Source organism: Toxorhynchites rutilus, chromosome 1, assembly GCF_029784135.1.
Source record: "Toxorhynchites rutilus septentrionalis strain SRP chromosome 1, ASM2978413v1, whole genome shotgun sequence".
In the NCBI taxonomy this organism is placed as follows: Eukaryota; Metazoa; Arthropoda; class Insecta; order Diptera; family Culicidae; genus Toxorhynchites; species Toxorhynchites rutilus.
Window position 1 is genome coordinate 196,884,080 of NC_073744.1, and position 17,099 is coordinate 196,901,178.

The following is a 17,099-nucleotide window of genomic DNA, read 5'->3' on the forward strand; positions in this document are numbered from 1 at the left end:
AATTATTTAACTCAATAAATTTCAAAAATCTATAACTCTATTCAATCTTTTCACCATCTAATATTTTCGTCTTCACATCTATTTGAAATAAATTATCTGTCTCCATGCAAAACAATAGTGATTTGTTGTCCATTTGTCAACAACAACGATCAAGGCTAATCGTATCAAGTTGGTACGATTAGAACAAACAGCCCATCGGTGCCTCAACACTCATCTCTACTCTCTATTTTACTCTCTGCTCTCTACTCTCTACTCTTCATTATTACTATCTATTCTCTCCTTTCTATTCTTTACTCTCTTTTCTCTACTCTCAACGCTCTGCTCTTTACTCTGTACTCTTCATTTTCTACTATCTACTTTTTGCTCTTTGCTCCCTGCTTTTTACTCTCTACTTTTCATTTTCCACTCTCTACTCTCTACTCTCTGCTCTCTGCTCTCTGCTCTCTACTCTCTACTCTCTACTCTCTATTCTCTATTCTCTGCTCTCTGCTTTTTACTCTTTACTCTCTACTTTTCATGTTCTACTCTCTACACTCTACTCTCTGCTCTTTATTCTCTAATCTTCATTTTCTACCATCTACTCTCTACTCTCTACTCTCTATTCTCTACTATATATTCTCTACTTTCTACTCTCTACTCTCTACTCTCTACTCTCTATTCTCTAATCTCTGCTCTCTGATATTCACTCTCTGTTCTTCATTTTCTACTCTCTACTCTCTACTTTTTACTCTCTACTCTCTATTCTCTACTCTCTACTCTTTATTTTTTATTCTCTACTCTCTACTTCCTACTCTCTTCTCTATACACTCTGTTCTCTTCTCTCTCTCTTTTTTTCACGTTCTGGCATTTTTACATTTTCACAATTGACCATTTTCATATTTTTATATTTCTGCATTCCTAATTTTTTACGTTTTACATTTTTATATTATTACATTTTTCCATTTTTGTCTTTTTGTATTTTTTGATTTTTGACATTTAGAATTTTTGAATTGATCTTTGAGCTTTACATTAGAATTATTAAGAATTAAAGAATAAGAGAAGAATTAATTAATTTGGAATAAAAGAAGAATTGATTAGAATATATTAAAATTTTTGATTTTAGGATAGTTTAAATTTTTGTGTTTCTAAATCTATAAATTTTTGATTTTCAGGTTTGTTTAAATTTAATAAATTTAGAATTGTATGAATTTTTGAATGTTTGAATTTTTGAATATTTTAAATTTTCGTGTGCACCCGTGGCCCAGTGGTTAGCGTCTCACATTATCATGCCGGGTGTTCGGGTTCGATTCCCGTTCTGGCCGGGGGATTTTTCGTCAAAGAAATTTCCTTCGACTTGCACTGTGGTCACGCGTATTCACGAGCTCGCCCCTCGGAATACATTCAAGGCGTGTTATTTGGCTTAAGAAATCTCAACTAAGTATTAATAAATGACGCTAGTTAATGCAGACGTTGAGACGGCAAAAGTTCCACAGGGAACGTTAAACGCCATTCAAGAAGAAGAAATTTTCATATTTTTGAATTTTTGGTTTTTTAAATTAACATTTTTTTAAAATATTTTTGAATGTTTTTAATTTTTGAACATTCGGATTTTCAATGTTTTTGAATTTTGAATTACAGGAGTTTTAGACCCTTGAAAAATGGAATTGTGGAATTATTGTCATTCTAGAACATTTGAATTCTTCGAATCTTAAGCATTTCAATTTGGTTTTTAAAACTTCTGCATTTTCAGAATTTAAATTCGATTTTTTTATTTAATTTTAATTTTGTTTTTAAATGATGAATTTTTAAATTTTGGAATTGTTGATTTTTCGTAAGTTGGAACATTCAGAATTCTGAAATTGGAATGTTCGTAGATTAGTAAATCCAGAACCCAAGATTCAAAAATTTAGAAATGAAAAGATTTTCAGAAAATCGAATATTTGAACATTAAAAGATGAAAAAAAAAATTCAAAATTAAATTTTTTTAATTTTTGAATTTTGGATTTTAGAATTGGAAAAATGCAGAAGATATTTATTATAATGCATTTAAAAATTGATTCAAAATTCAAAAAGACTCAACATTTTTTTAATTTCAAACTTTTGAATATTAAATTTTTTTAAATTTTCGAAATTTGGATTTTAGAATTTAAAAAATGTAGACAATCGAATATTTAAAAATTGAGAGATAAAAAAAATATATAAACACAAGATTAAAAATTTTTTTTTTAATTTGCGATTTTTTTGATTTTTTTTTTATTCATTCAATTTTGAATCTTCAAAGGTATGTTTATTTGAATTTTAAAAAAGATTTAAATGAAAAAAAAACAAAAATGAGACAGACGTCCAGACCAACAAAAAGAGAAAGTGAAAAAATAAAAAAAAATTATAAATTGAGCAAATTGTGAAAATAAAAAAATACAGATATGAGACAAAAAGACATGAGAGAGTGGCAGAAATGAGAATGTGTCAAAATGACACATATGAACAAAAAAAATAGCAAATATGGGAGTAAAATGGCAAACATTAGAAAAGAAATGAAAAAATGAGAAAAAAACAAAACGAAGATGTGAGATGAAGAATAAAATGAGAACATGATAATACAGGTCGGACTCGAATATGTACTGACTCGATCATATATGATTCGATTATATATTATTTGATTATATTCAATTTGAAACTCGATTATATACAGTTCGAGAAAAAAAAATTTATTTGAAAAATTGTAAGGGGCTGTATCTAGGACACGACCGCATTTTCGACGTAGAACTACGCAATTATATTATGCAATCCACTTGTTTACCACTTTGAATATTATTTTAGAATGCATCGAATTTTTTTCAATAACTTTTTAGTTTTTTTTATTGTTACTACTTCAGTAGTAAAAATTTTCATTTGGAAAGCGAACAATTTCAAACTGGTAGGCCTGGCCTGGTAAACTGATAGAGAATGATATGGATATCGCTACCAGACTGTAAATTTACATATTAGATACGTGAACGGAAAAATTGTCAAGCGATCATTGAGAATAATTAATTAATTAAGAATAAAAGAAGAATTGGTTAGAATATATTAAAATTTTTGATTTTTAGGATAGTTAATTTTTTTGTGTTTCTATATCTATAAATTTTTGATTCTTAGGATTGTTTAAACTTATTAAATTTAATAAATTTAGAATTGTATAAATTTTTCAATTTTTGAATATATGAAATTTTCATATTTTTGGATTTTAAATTACAAATTATTTCTTTAAATATTTTTGAATGTTTTTAATTTTTTAACATTCGGATTCTTAATTTTTTTGAATTTTGAATTACAGGAGTTTTAGACCTTTGAAAATTAGAATTGTGGAATTATTGTCATTCTAGAACTTTTGAATTTTTCGAATCTTAAGCATTTCAATTTGATTTTTAAAACATCTGTATTTTCAGAATTGAAAAACTTGTTGTTTTTTCGTAAGTTTGAACATTCAAAATAAAATTGTTTAAATTTTCGAATTTTGGATTTGAGAATTTACAAAAATGCAGAAGATATTTAATATAATGTATTTAAAAATTGATTCAAAATTCAAAAAGATTCAAAAATTTTAAATTTTCAAACTTTTGAATGTCCAAATTTTTCAAATTTTTGAATTTTGGATTTTAGATAAAAATTGTAGACAATCGAATATTTAAAAATTGAGAGATAAAAAAAATATAAATTCAAGAATCAAAATTTTTAAATTTTCAAACTTTTAAACGTTTAGATTTTTCAAATTTTTGAATTTTGGATTTTAGAATGTGAGTCTTTTAGAATTTTGAAATGTTCGATTTTTTTGAATTGCGATTTTTTTTATTTTTTTGATTCATTCAATTTTGAATCTTCAAAGATATGAATATTTGAATTTTAAAAGAGATTTAAATGAAAAAAAAACAGCCCGAAACAGAAAAGAAGTTCAATAACTTTTTACATGAGAAAAATATTTTCTGGCTTTAAGAAAATCAATCAAAAATTAAATTTATCTTTTGTATTCAAAAACGAAACATATGTATATAAAACAATTAGAGAAAAAAAAATTATGATTCGATTATATACAGTGAAAAGATTCTGGAGACTTTATATAATCGAATCCGCTCTGTATTAGAAAGTAAAGAGTTTATAGTTTTCTGAATTTTTAATTTTTGAACTATTGAAATTTAAAATTTTTCATTCGTATTTCTTTTTTGGTTTTGGATTTTCAAAATAATGGATTCTTGTTTTTTTCATTCTTAGATTTTTAAATATTTTGTTTTCGAATTTTGGAATTTGTAATGTTTTTTTTTTAACTTTGAAATATTCAATTTTATGAATGTTCGATTTTTATTTTAAATCTTAGCATTTATAATTTTTTTTTATTTTTAATTTCCGAATTTTGCGGTTTTTTTTTTATTTTCCATATCGAAAATTTCAAAATTTCAGAACTATAGAATTTTGAATTTTAGCAATGTTTGAATTTGTCTAGTTTTCGAACTCTCAAATTTGAATTTAGGAATATGAATGAATGGTAATCGAAATGTTCGTCGAAATAATAATTAGAAAGTGAAGAATGCATAAGGTTATTTGGGACGCAAATTTTGAGATCGAGTGAGAGACGGAGATGGCGAATGATTAAGAGTGACAGATGAAGGTGGGTTATAGTTGAGTGAGAAACATAAGAGATGAGATTACTGAGGAGTACAGACATACTAATAGTAAGAAAGAGGATGAGTGTGTAACTAAAATGGGAAGATGAGAAAATGACAGAAACAGAAATAAGATGGGGACAAAAATGACAAAATGGGATAAACCACAAAATTACAAAATGAGAAAGTTATTAAAAAATTCAAAAACACAAAAATAACAAAGATGAGAAGCGATAAAAATGAGGAAGTGACAAAAATGACAAAATGAGAAAGTGGCAGAAATTAGCAATTGACAAAATTTACAAAATGTGCAATTGATGATAATTCAGAAATAGAGGCGAATGACACAAAATAAGAACATGATAAAATTGAAATATGTTAAAAATTAAAGTACACCCAGTGTTTAAAACCTGTAAATAATGGATTAATGAAATTCCGAATATTAACCAAAAATCACGCAACCGCACACAGTGTGCGCTAAAGAAGCTATGAAACAATAGCAGCAATTCCACACTGTATATATTGTACAATTCCAAAATCGAGTCTCCAAACCAATCCGACTAAATATACTCGGTTTAGCGAATCCGCTAACTTTTTACCCGGCAGTCGCGAGTTTTTCGTGTCGTATTTTCGAAGAAGAGTGGTTAAGTGCTAATCACCCAGATTTTTTGAAAGCGAGGGACACCGCGTTGATTAGAGAATCCGTGTTAAAAACAGGTCACCTAAAAGTCACGTAGAATCGTGATAGGGTGTGGCACTGATTTCCGTCATAAGCCCATAAGTCCCATCGCAAGCACTAATTACTGTCGTATGCTCTGAAGGAGCATGAGGGAGACATTTAAGCTGAAGAAGAGATGTGATATTGCTAATGATATTGCGCGTAAAAAACGCGTTAATTGGAAAATCCGCGTAAAAAAACGCCGGTGAAAATATCCTGGGAGTAAAGTGGCAAATGAGACAAAACGGGAAAGTGATAGGAATGACCAATGAAAGAGACAAAATAAAAACAGGAAGTGGGTTATATCTATGGTATAACCGCAAGGGTGACGTAGGACTATCGTTGATTTAGAGATCATTTGTTTGAAGTTGAATCTGAATTCATTCTGAATGAATGAATATTTGGGGGACTTCGAAAACGAGAGCGTTACGTTGGAGGCACAAGGTTTTATGCATCCAATATTGGATACGAAAATATCCTACTGATGGGGAAGAATAATCTTCAGAAGCTATCCTGTTAATTGCGATTGATTGAAAAATCACAAAACCAAATGTATTTGGTCACAGTGTTACATGGATAGAACACATTAAAATAAACTCTTTCACATGAATGTATTTTTAAATTCCCAGAGGAACTGGCAGATTATTTTCCGGATCTTTCTCGATGCTGAATGGCATCCAAACGGAAAGAATTCCGTGTGTGTATGTGTGTGTGTAGCGGCTGCTTCGATGGTCACCTTCTCTTCTCCTGAAGGATCGGCTTCTCTGTGCTCCCTCACAGGTTCAAACAAACTGCTTGCGTTTCAGGACAGATCTCGATCCTTCGCCGTCCAGCACCCTCAGCAACGATGTTGTCTTGTCGATGTCCTCACGAAAAATGAAAATGGCAAACTGGAGGGGAATGAACTCTCTGAGCTCGGAACTTTCGGCGACTGACCAATAATCGATTGCGGGCGCATACAATATTGGATACGGAAATATCCTACTGATGGGGAAGAATAATCTTCAGAAGCTATCCTGTTAATTGCGATTGATTGAAAAATCACAAAACCAAATGTATTTGGTCACAGTGTTACCGAGCGGCGCTTGCTTATATACCGATTGGTGATTTCAATAGCCTGTTTTGAAAGCAATTTTAAGACTATTGAAACAAGTTTTTGGATCAGAAAGTAACAAGTATAGAACGCGTAGACATTTTATCTTTCGAATGAAGTGATTATCATACGATTTCGTTCAGTTGTTGAGGAGCTATTAACGCTCAAAATCTCGGTCTCCGGCGTAACGCTGTCGTTTTCGAAACTTTGATTTTACACCCCGGTATAGAAATGAAAGACGTAGTCCTACGTCAAAAATTACCAATATGATGGAATGAGAAAGTGAAAAAAAATGAGGCAATGAGACAATGAGCAAAATGAGACAATGTGATGAAAAAATCAGAAAATAACAATACGACGAATTTGGAAAAAAAGGAGAAAATGGACAAAAGGGACAATTAATGAAGCAATAAGACAAAAATGAGAACATGAGAAAAAATACGTAAATTAGACCCAAAGGACAAAATAAGATAAACATGAGAGAACTTAAAAGAGCACAAAAATTAAAAAGAGACAAAAAAAAAGAATATGACTCAAAGATGGAAACAATGTACAAAAACGCGAAAAAAAGACAAAATAATACAAAAATAGAACAAAAACGCGACAAAAATCACAGAACAAGTCGAAAATACTAAATACTAATACTAAATGACATCTCTGTCCCATTTTCAATGAGACAAAATGAAAAAATTAGACAAAAATGAGAAAATGAAACAAAAATTAAACATACATAAGATAATAAGACGAAAATGTAATATGTAAAAATATGAAAGCAAAGGGTAAAATCAAAACGAGACAAATTTGAGAAAAATTCGAGTGAAAATTAAGAAATAGAATTGAAAATGAGAAAATTGGGGAAAAGAAATACATACATGAGAAAAAATGTGAAAATGAAGAAAGAGATTAAAAATATATATATATATATATATATATATATATATATATATATATATATATATATATATATATATATATATATATATATATATATATATATATATATATATATATATATATATATATATATATATATATATATATATATATATATATATATATATATATATATATATATATATATATATATATATATATATATATATATATATATATATATATATATATATATATATATATATATATATATATATATATATAAATGTAAAAATTAAGAAAAAAGACAAAAGTATAAAAAAATGTGAAAATGAAAAAAAAAACATGGGACAATGAGAAAAGGAGTATAAGAACATGAGAAGAGTAAGAATATAGAATAGGTAGGAAAAAGTTTTTGAATGTGTGAGTGTGTCTTCAAAGAATGTAACGAAAAAAAAAGTTTGACAAACTGTTCAGTGTGACAAATAGAATACCTGACCAAACACGGCGTTTACCGTAAACCGTAAACCCTAAACGGTGTTTGAGCAAAAAAGAAAGTTGAATGCGCTTGTAGTCTGGACAAGAAAGGCTTGAACAATGCCCTAGTCGACTATGGCACTTCCTCTATAACTCGGAACACTGATTGAGTAGTAGAATGCATAACATTCAAATTCCTGTTAAGTATAGAACACTTTTCTGTCGCACAATGTTTTTTGTGAGAATACATAATCTTAATATCGGCGATAATTTGTGTGCTTTGTGTGGTTTGAGAAGTATTGTGCAATGTGAAGATCGACGTTCGATCTCACTCTTTGAAAACATTAAACCGGATTCTATATTTTTCATATCTGTGTGGGTCAATTCGTAACATATCTCCCCTTTTATCCAAGAACAAATCAAAAAGAGGAAGGTAGATATGATCAAACTCTACAGACAATACGATCAACAAAAATCAACACCTGGCAACCCTGCCTGGTTCTAATTCACGGCCACCACCGAGCGCAGAGCTCTAGCGCGACATCACCGCGAAGCGCTATCTCAGTCAGCTCGCGAGGTGCGCCAACGCCGTGTCGAGTTTTGCGGTTTGCGATCCCAGCTCGGTTTTATTCATTTTATTTTCGCGGTGACACTCTGGATTCAACTCGCCAGATTTTACCGGTCAACAGGCGCCGCGACAGGACACATACCCCCGCCAACATCGTCTCAGTCTCAGCAGGAGACGACGAACATTTGGACTGTGTGACTGTGAGTTCATATACACACTTGTTGAGCGCACCCCGCCAACGGTTGGTTGGGAGGAACCGAAAGCCAAAAGTTAGTTGGAGAGGAAAAAAGCGATTATCGAATAAAGTAAACCATACCCTGTGCCCGGATGGGTATTTGCGGTGGCCATTAGTGGGGAGTAGCACTTTTTTTTTGTCTTGTTCATCATTTGTTGATTTTCGGCAGAACGGAACGAAGCGTTCGCGCTTATCTTTCGCTTTCGTGTGTTTTTATACATTGGAAACTCTCTGTAAGCGATATTCGCGAAGATGTGAAACGGTTTCGAGTTTCGTTGCTGGGTGTGCGGAACGAAGGGGAAAATCGACGGAAGGGGGGGTGACTCCATCACCGGATGAGGGTTGATATCATAATTAAAAGGAGCCGATATGCGTGCGTGTGCTTTTATTGTGGCAGAAGATAAAGGAAAATATGTACGGGAAAAGCGTAGTTTTTTTATTATCTCAGTGAATTAGCATTGGAAAGCAATTAGTGAAGTTTCATTTTACGTTCGTTAGAGTGAACTGGGAAGCTGAAATTGAGACGACAGAAGTTCTGTTTTGTGTCGCCCGTTGATATTGCTAATGAATGGAAATGTGAACTACTAACTACTCCGGTGTTTATCTAATGGAGCAAATGGTCAATTAAACTCACAATATTATATCGTACACAGAACAGAGTAGTGCACCGAGCGAGTCGGAACACAATTGCAATCGAAGAGTTCCTCCTAACAAGTAGCAGATATGAGGCAAGTATGAAATGAGGGGCACTTTACACCGACCAACGAATGAAAGCGATGATGATGATGATGATGATAGAAGAGGATGTTGTCTTATCGGCTTTGCGAATGCGTTTATCTTATTTCTAAGCACGAAGCGCCTCCGACTGTTGTTTTATCAAACTGAAGGTGCCCATGAATTTGGCGCCTGGCGGTGTGCCTTCCTTGAGAATATTTTGTACGATTTCGCCAAATGATGGAAATTTAAAGGGAAGCAAAAGATTCTGAAGCTTGGATCATTTATACATTCTGTCAAATATATACCGGGAATTTGTGTTTTGACGTAGGACTACGTCTTTCATTTCTATACCGGGGTGTAAAATCAAAGTTTCGAAAACGAAAGCGTTACGCCGGAGACCGAGATTTTGAGCGTTAATAGCTCCTAAACAACTGAACGAAATGGTATGATAAACACTTCATTCGATAGATAAAATGTCTACGCGTTCTATACTTGTTACTTTTTGATCCAAAAAGTTGTTTCAATAGTCTTAAAATTGCTTTCAAAACAGGCTATTGAAATCATCAATCGGTATATAAGCTAGCGCCGCTTGGAAGTCCACTCAGTTATAATTGAACAGCGATTGGAGCATGTTGTCGCTATTGTGGTGAAGCTCTTCGTTTATCATGAAAGCGCGGATGAACGGTGTCACCAAGAGCCTGTTTGTGCACCTTAGGCCAGAAGAGAATCCATCAGGAGGAGAGTGATGCCACAAACGGCTCCCCGGGAAGAGATCGGAGCAGCCGCCACACACACACATACATGTGCGGAACTCTTCGTTTGGATGCCATTCAGCATCGAGAAAATTCCGGAAAGATCCAATCGTTACTGTAAAATACATTCATGCACAAGAGTTCATTTTAATGTTTTCTATCCATGTAACACTGCGACTAAATATTTTTCAATCAAGTGCTATTAACAGGTGGTTATCGAGTTAGAATTAACCACTGGTGGGCTTCGAGTATCGAGGAAAATCAGGAAAGAACTAATCGTTGCTGAAAAATACTCTACCAGTTCCCCTGGGAATTGAAAAATACATTGATGTGAAAGAGTTTATTCTAACGTTTTCTATCCATATAATACTGCAACCAAATACATTTGGTTTTGTGGTTTTCAATCAATCGCAATTAACAGGAAAGCTTCTGAAAATTTTTCTTCCCCATAAGTAGAAAATTTTCGTATCCAATATTGTATGCGCACGCAACGGAAAATGTTTCGCATCGTGAAAATTATATAATTTTCAATCGATTAATACTCAGTTGCCGAAAGTTTCAAACTCAGAGAGTCATCGTAAACCACACCTTCTCTCGATTCAATCACGCACAAAAAAGCATACTTAAGCGATATTCTGGTGGTGAAACGTATTCATTTTTCGTGAGGACATCGACAAGACAACACCGTAATTGAACGAGCTAAACGTGCTGGACGAGCTGGACGGCGCGGGATCGAGGGATTCATTACCTGGCCTGACCTGACCTGAAAGACATGCAGTTTGTTTGGAACTGTGAGTGAGGGCAGAAATGCAGATCCATCAGAAGGAGAAGAGAAGACGACCGAGAGAGTACCAGCATCGAAAATTGGTTCCGCTTGAGGTATCGAAGCAACTGCCACACGCATACACGCGTGCAACTCTTTACGTTCGCTGGTTATCGAGAAGAATCCGGAATGAAGTGATCGTTGCTGTAAAATAATCTGCCAGTCCCACTTGGACTTGAAAATTACATTCAAGCGGAAGAGTTTATTGTAATGTTTTCTATCCTTTTAATACTGCGACCAAATACAATTAATTGTGTGATTTTTCAATCAAGTACAATCAACAGGTGGTTATCGAGTTAGCATTAACCACTGGTGGATTTCGAGAAGAATCGAGGAGAATCCGGAAAGATGTCGTTGCTGCAAAATAATCAACCAGTTCCCCTTGGAATTGAAAATTACATGCAAGCGAACGAATTTATTTTAATGTTTTCTATACATATAATACTGCGACCAAATACATTTAGTTCTGTGATTTTTCAATCAAGTGCAATTAGCAGGAAAGCTTCTGAAGATTATTCTTCCCCATCAGTAGGACATTTTCGTATCCAATATTGGATGCATAAAACCTTGTGCCTCCAACGTAACGCTCTCGTTTTCGAAGTCCCCCAAATATTCATTTATTCATTCATTCAGAATGAATTCAGATTCAACTTCAAACAAATGATCACTAAATCAACGATAGTCCTACGTCACCATTGCGGTTATACCATAGATATAACCCACTTCCTGTTTTTTAAAGAAAATGCTCTTTTTATCATCTAAATTTACTTTCAAAATAGGCCCCTCCCGAAGCAATACACTTTTTTTCAATGAACAATCCTGTTATCGAAACAAGAGAAACAAAAATTGCGAAATTTGAGCTTCTGAAATCCATGTTTTACCCTTCCACGCAATCAGAGCTGCAATCCATCACCGTCAATGTCACAAAAAAGCTGACCATAGTCACTCAATTCCTCTCACGGCACGTGAGATCCAAATATTCAGTAGTGATAGTCACTATTTTTTTTCTGACACCTAACCAAATGACGGTTGGTTCCAATCTAGGTAGTGCGGACCGAATCAAAACGGCTGTCAAAAAAGATCCAATTGAAATGTCAAAAGAGATCCAACGATCAGGAGTGTTATTTCTCTTATGATAATCAACACTATAAAAGAGGTATTATTGTCAAGGGCAAAAATAATTAAAATTATAAAATGAACGAACTACATTTTTCCGTCAATTGTTCAATTAACCATTGCATCTCTGAAAGAGCATCTCAGCCTTTCACTGAGCAACGCATTTTTAATGTCCCCTCTCTTTGACATAACGTTTTTCCGAACGAAATAAAAACAAACGAAGTCAGAGTCACGTAAATGTTTACTCCTGCGTTTTGAAAATATTCGATTAAAAGTGGAAGGAAGAGATGCCAGATGATTTTAAAAAAAAGTCTGTTAAAACATGTGAATGTCTGTTAAAATGTGGAAAAGTCTGTAAAAGTGTGCAGATCTATAGAAATGTCTTTTAACGTTAATTTTCACATATTCAATAATACTTTGTACATCGCGATGCACGTAAGATTGTATTTCGTATATGTATACAGCCATTCCATGCCAAACAAATATAGTGGTTCTCAGATTTTCGTCGAAAGTGGTAATTTTGTTCTTTATCGCAAAACATTAGACTTGTATTTTTTCATTTTTTCATTAGGGTGCCCATTTCCATTTTAGGGTGATCCAAAAAATCATTTTTTCCCACTTTTTTATAACTTTCGAACCACTCAACCGATTCAGATGATCGATATATCAAATTGAAGCCAATGAGCTTTAATTGTGAAATATTGAACTTGCAGATAATATAGATCCTATTTTCGTAATTATTGATTGTAGTCGTTTTTTAATGGCTTTAGCGCTATATTTTTTTTATATTTTTTTCTTGAAAGCTGAATTTTTTACATAAAATATCTCGATATCAGAGATGCTATTTTTTCCGTTTTTGAAATATGATTTTTCAAAACTAATCGATGGTTCGAAAAACAATTTTTCCCCATTTTTCCCACTACAAAAAGTCATAACTTTTGAACTATTGGACCGATTCATATCATCGACATATCAAATTGAAGCTTACGAGTTATTAAATAAAAAAATAAAAAAAAAAAATTTTAATATAATTTTTGCGAAAAAAAATGAATTTTTGTTTTTGTTATTATTGATTGAGTTTGTTTTTCATAGTTTTCTCGGCTGAAGATAGGAGTGCTATATTTTTTTATATTTTTTATGGAAAGCTGAGGATTATTTACCTAACATATCTCGATATCAGAGATGCTATAATTATCGTTTTTAAGTTATAACTTTGTAAATTTAACATGTTTTAAGTCTTCGATCAATATTCCTATGTGACTAAACTAGACCTATGCGACTAGAATCCAATCTTCCCGCAAGTGTGATATTTTTTCAAATTTTGCTTATTGGCTTCTATTTAATATATCGATCATCTAAATCGGTTCAGTAGTTCAAATCTTAAGATTTTTTGCAGAAAGTTATTTTTGGACAAAGGGGGAAAAATGATTTTTCGAACCACCGGTTAACTTTGAAAAATCATATCTAAAAAACGAAGAAATAGCATTTCTGATGTCGAGATATGTTATGTAAAAAATCCTCAGCTTTCAAGAAAAAATATAAAAAATATAGCGCCCTCTAGTCCAAAGTAATAAAAAAATTAAAAACGACTACAATCAATAATTACTAAAATATAATTATTTTTTTCGCAAGTTAAATATTTTTCAATAAAAGGCTAGGTCATTAGTTTCAATTTTATATGTCGATCATCTAAATCGGTTCAGTGATTCAAAAGTTATTAATTTTCATTTGTCATTTTTGGGAAAAAGAGGAAAAAATGATTTTTCGGACCACCCTAAAATGGAAATGGACACCCTAATGAAAAAATAAAAAATACGGGTCTAATGTTTTGCGATAAAGAAATTAGCACTTTTGACGAAAATCTGAGAACCACTATATCGGTTTTGCATGGAATGGCTGTATATATACCCGGCAAACGTTGTTCTGCCATAAAAAATATTTCTAGTGAATATGTTAGTTGTAAAATAAAAAATAACTTATGTGTTGTAAGTGTGTTTAAATGTTTCAAATATCTACACATACATACATACACATACATATATACATATTATTTTTATAAACATCAGTATTTCTTCGTTGATATATTGGACATCCACAAAGGCTCGCGGTCTTGTCGTTGATGAAATTTATAAGAAAATGCAGTGTATATTTTCCATCCGCCATGCAAGGCTATACAAGTTTTAGATCACCACACGGCCATGAACCATGTCTGTGGTAACAATATCGAACAGTAACCCATATTTTGTCATAAGCAGACCAGAAAGCGAATGTAAGTTGTTGAAAATAGAATGAAAATTTTTATTCGATGTTGTTTAAATGCTTAGAAGACGTAGTCCTGACCCTAACTTAACTATTTTTCAATAAATCTCCTTGCATTTCAGCAAAACAATCTTATCTAGAACAGAAAATAATTATCAGAGACAATTTTCGTGACATTTTCCCTACCTGCAGAGAATGCAATTTATCATTAATTGTGAATAATGGTATCCTCTCTTTCGTCTGCAATGATGTCAGGTCAAAAGTGCTTATGTGTATGAGTTCCAAACTTCATACACACCCGATGGGCCAACCAGAAAGTCTGCCGGGCCGCAGGTTGAGTATCGCTGGTGTAACGTCATGTGTATTGATATAAACTAAATATAATAACTTTTCTGTATTAAAACTATGGGAAAATGTCATGCGGTGAGTCAAATATCTTTGATGTGATGAATAGAGCCTCTTATTTTTCAAAAACCTGTGAAATATTGTTATATCCAAAAAGTGTATAACAAAAATAAAAAGTGTTTTACAGATATGTCTGTAAATTTTCAAACATATTTGTAAATCTGGCATCTCTGGTCGTCTGAAAATTCATTGCAAGAAATCGCTTGAAAACATGCATGAATTTGCTTGAAAATGAAGTGGACTGAGTCCGCACCACTTAGGTTCCAATGCCTCTCACTGCCGATCGCTCTGTTTACTCACTTTACGTTACGAGAGCGGTGGTTGTGGCGTATGATGGTAGTAGAAATGTGAGTGATCAGACAGTTCCAATCATTTTTGACAATCGCGACGGTTGTTTAGATTCGTTTGTTGAAGTAGAAGTTGTTGTTGTTGTTGTTGTTGTTGTTGTTGTTGTTGTTGTTAGAGATGTCTAAATTTTTCGTTTATTCGATTAATCGTGGGGCCAATATTCGATTCATTCGAACAATTGTCTTTCAGTATTCGATTAATCGAGTGAATATTTATTTCTTGTAGTTAAAATGAACAGACATATAAAATAAAAAATGTTATGGTGTCATGATTTTAAAAGTAACATTGAATATAATTTTCAAATGAACATGGTGCAGCATAATGGTTTTTGAATGAAATGGTATTTAAGTATATTGATAAATTTACCATTTCATAATTATTTTTCGGATTATGAAAACGATCCGATTGAAAACCGACAATGCGTGTTTTTTTTATTTTGAGTTAATCATTACCAGAACTATTGAAGTTTAGTTAATAAACGTGTGATAAACACAAACATTTTATTTTTTCATAAAACGAAAGAAAATTGCGATCTCAAAGAATCGCTCAAAAATCATCCACTTGCATTGAGGCTTTATTGAGAAACTTCTTATACCGTGCCATTAACTGCGCCACGAACAATTCCAGATGGAATATATGTTTGCTTCCTTGCTGCATCCGGTGTACATAGTACCCGACAAAATTCAACGTTTGCGTCTTCAGACTCGTCGCAATTTTTAACCAAATTCGGTACCAATCCACAGATTATAACATTCGATAGAACGCCTTGGGATAGCAGTTCGTAAAGCTGTTTCCTCACCACTTCCAGCTTCTGTGGACTTTGTTCGAGGACTATCTGATTGGCGGTTTCTCGAAGGAATATTTGCCTGTCGATTTACGGCACCTCTTAGTTGACCGTGAACGGTTACAGTTGTACCTTGCAAGCTTGCAAGGACAGCGTAATTCTCTTCGTTAGCTCCGAAGGAATGTGCTGAAATGCAAATAGTGTTGTTGCATTCAAGAAACAAACAAATGATAATCTTACATACAAAATTTTAAGAATGTCCTCCTAAGATAGAGCCGGCGCTCTTACTCAAGCAACGACTCCTAACCGCGGGAATAACTCGCGAAGTAGAATTGGCGCACAAAATCAATCTGCACGTAGACAAATACTTTCCAATGGTTCTTCTCAGCGCATCCTGGGTATCTTTGGTCAGCTAATCCACTTCGGACAAGACGAGTCTCATATTCCCTCTACCCACTGGGATCAATTTGCTTGATCAAATTCGACACGACCACCCTGTTATATTAGGCTGTCAAAAAAGTCCTGAGGTATTTTTTTCGAATTTTCATTTGTTCATAAAATTAGTTACAATCATCTGTTTTAAGTCAAATATGCGCCGTTTTGTTCGATGACTTGTTCCCAACGAGATGCCAACTTCATAATACCCCTGTTATAGAAGCTCGCTTCCTTATTGGCAAAAAACTCGGATAGCCAATTTTCACAGGCCTTTTTTGTGGCTAACTTCTGACTGCCTAGCTCGTTCGCCATGGACGAAAACAGGTGGTAGTCACTTGGTGCAAGGTCCGGACTATACGGCGGATGCAAAAGAACCTTCCATCCGAGCTCCCGGAGCTTCTGGCGCGTCACCAAAGAAGTGTGTGGCCTGGCGTTGTCCTGATGGAAGACAATGCGGCCTCTGTTTATCAAAGATGGCCTCTTCTTCATGAGTGCTACCTTCAAGCGGTCCAGTTGTTGGCAGTACAGGTCCGAATTGAGCGTTTGGCCATAGGGAAGCAGCTCATAATAGATTGTTCCTTGACAATCCCACCAAACACACAGCAGAACCTTCCTGGCCGTTAATGAGGGCTTGGCCACCGTCTGAGCCGCTTCAGCGGACTTCGACCACGACCGTTTGCGCTTCACGTTGTCGTAAGTGACCCACTTTTCATCGCCAGTCACCATCCGCTTCAGAAACGGGTCGATTTTGTTGCGATTCAGCAGCGATTCACATGCGTCGATATGGTCAAAGATGTTTTTTTGCGTCAACGTGTGTGGCACCCATACATCGAGCTTCTTTGTGAATCCAAGCTTCTTCAAATGGTTAATAACGGTTTGA

At 33.5% G+C, this 17,099-nt stretch overlaps 1 protein-coding gene across 2 annotated transcripts in view; it reads left to right on the forward strand.

The window, feature by feature from the left end:
• The window catches only part of LOC129768509 (adenylate cyclase type 9), an 82,620-nt gene that overhangs the window by 33,641 nt on the left and 31,880 nt on the right, over positions 1 to 17,099 (forward strand). Inside the window, exon 1 of one of the 2 annotated variants that reach the window (XM_055770224.1) lies at positions 8,359 to 9,308. The exons of the other annotated variant lie outside the window; for it this stretch is intronic. The gene's annotated coding sequence lies outside the window, so the exon portion shown is untranslated. Of the gene's footprint in view, positions 1 to 8,358; positions 9,309 to 17,099 lie in introns of those variants that run through there. 2 annotated transcript variants of the gene reach the window in all.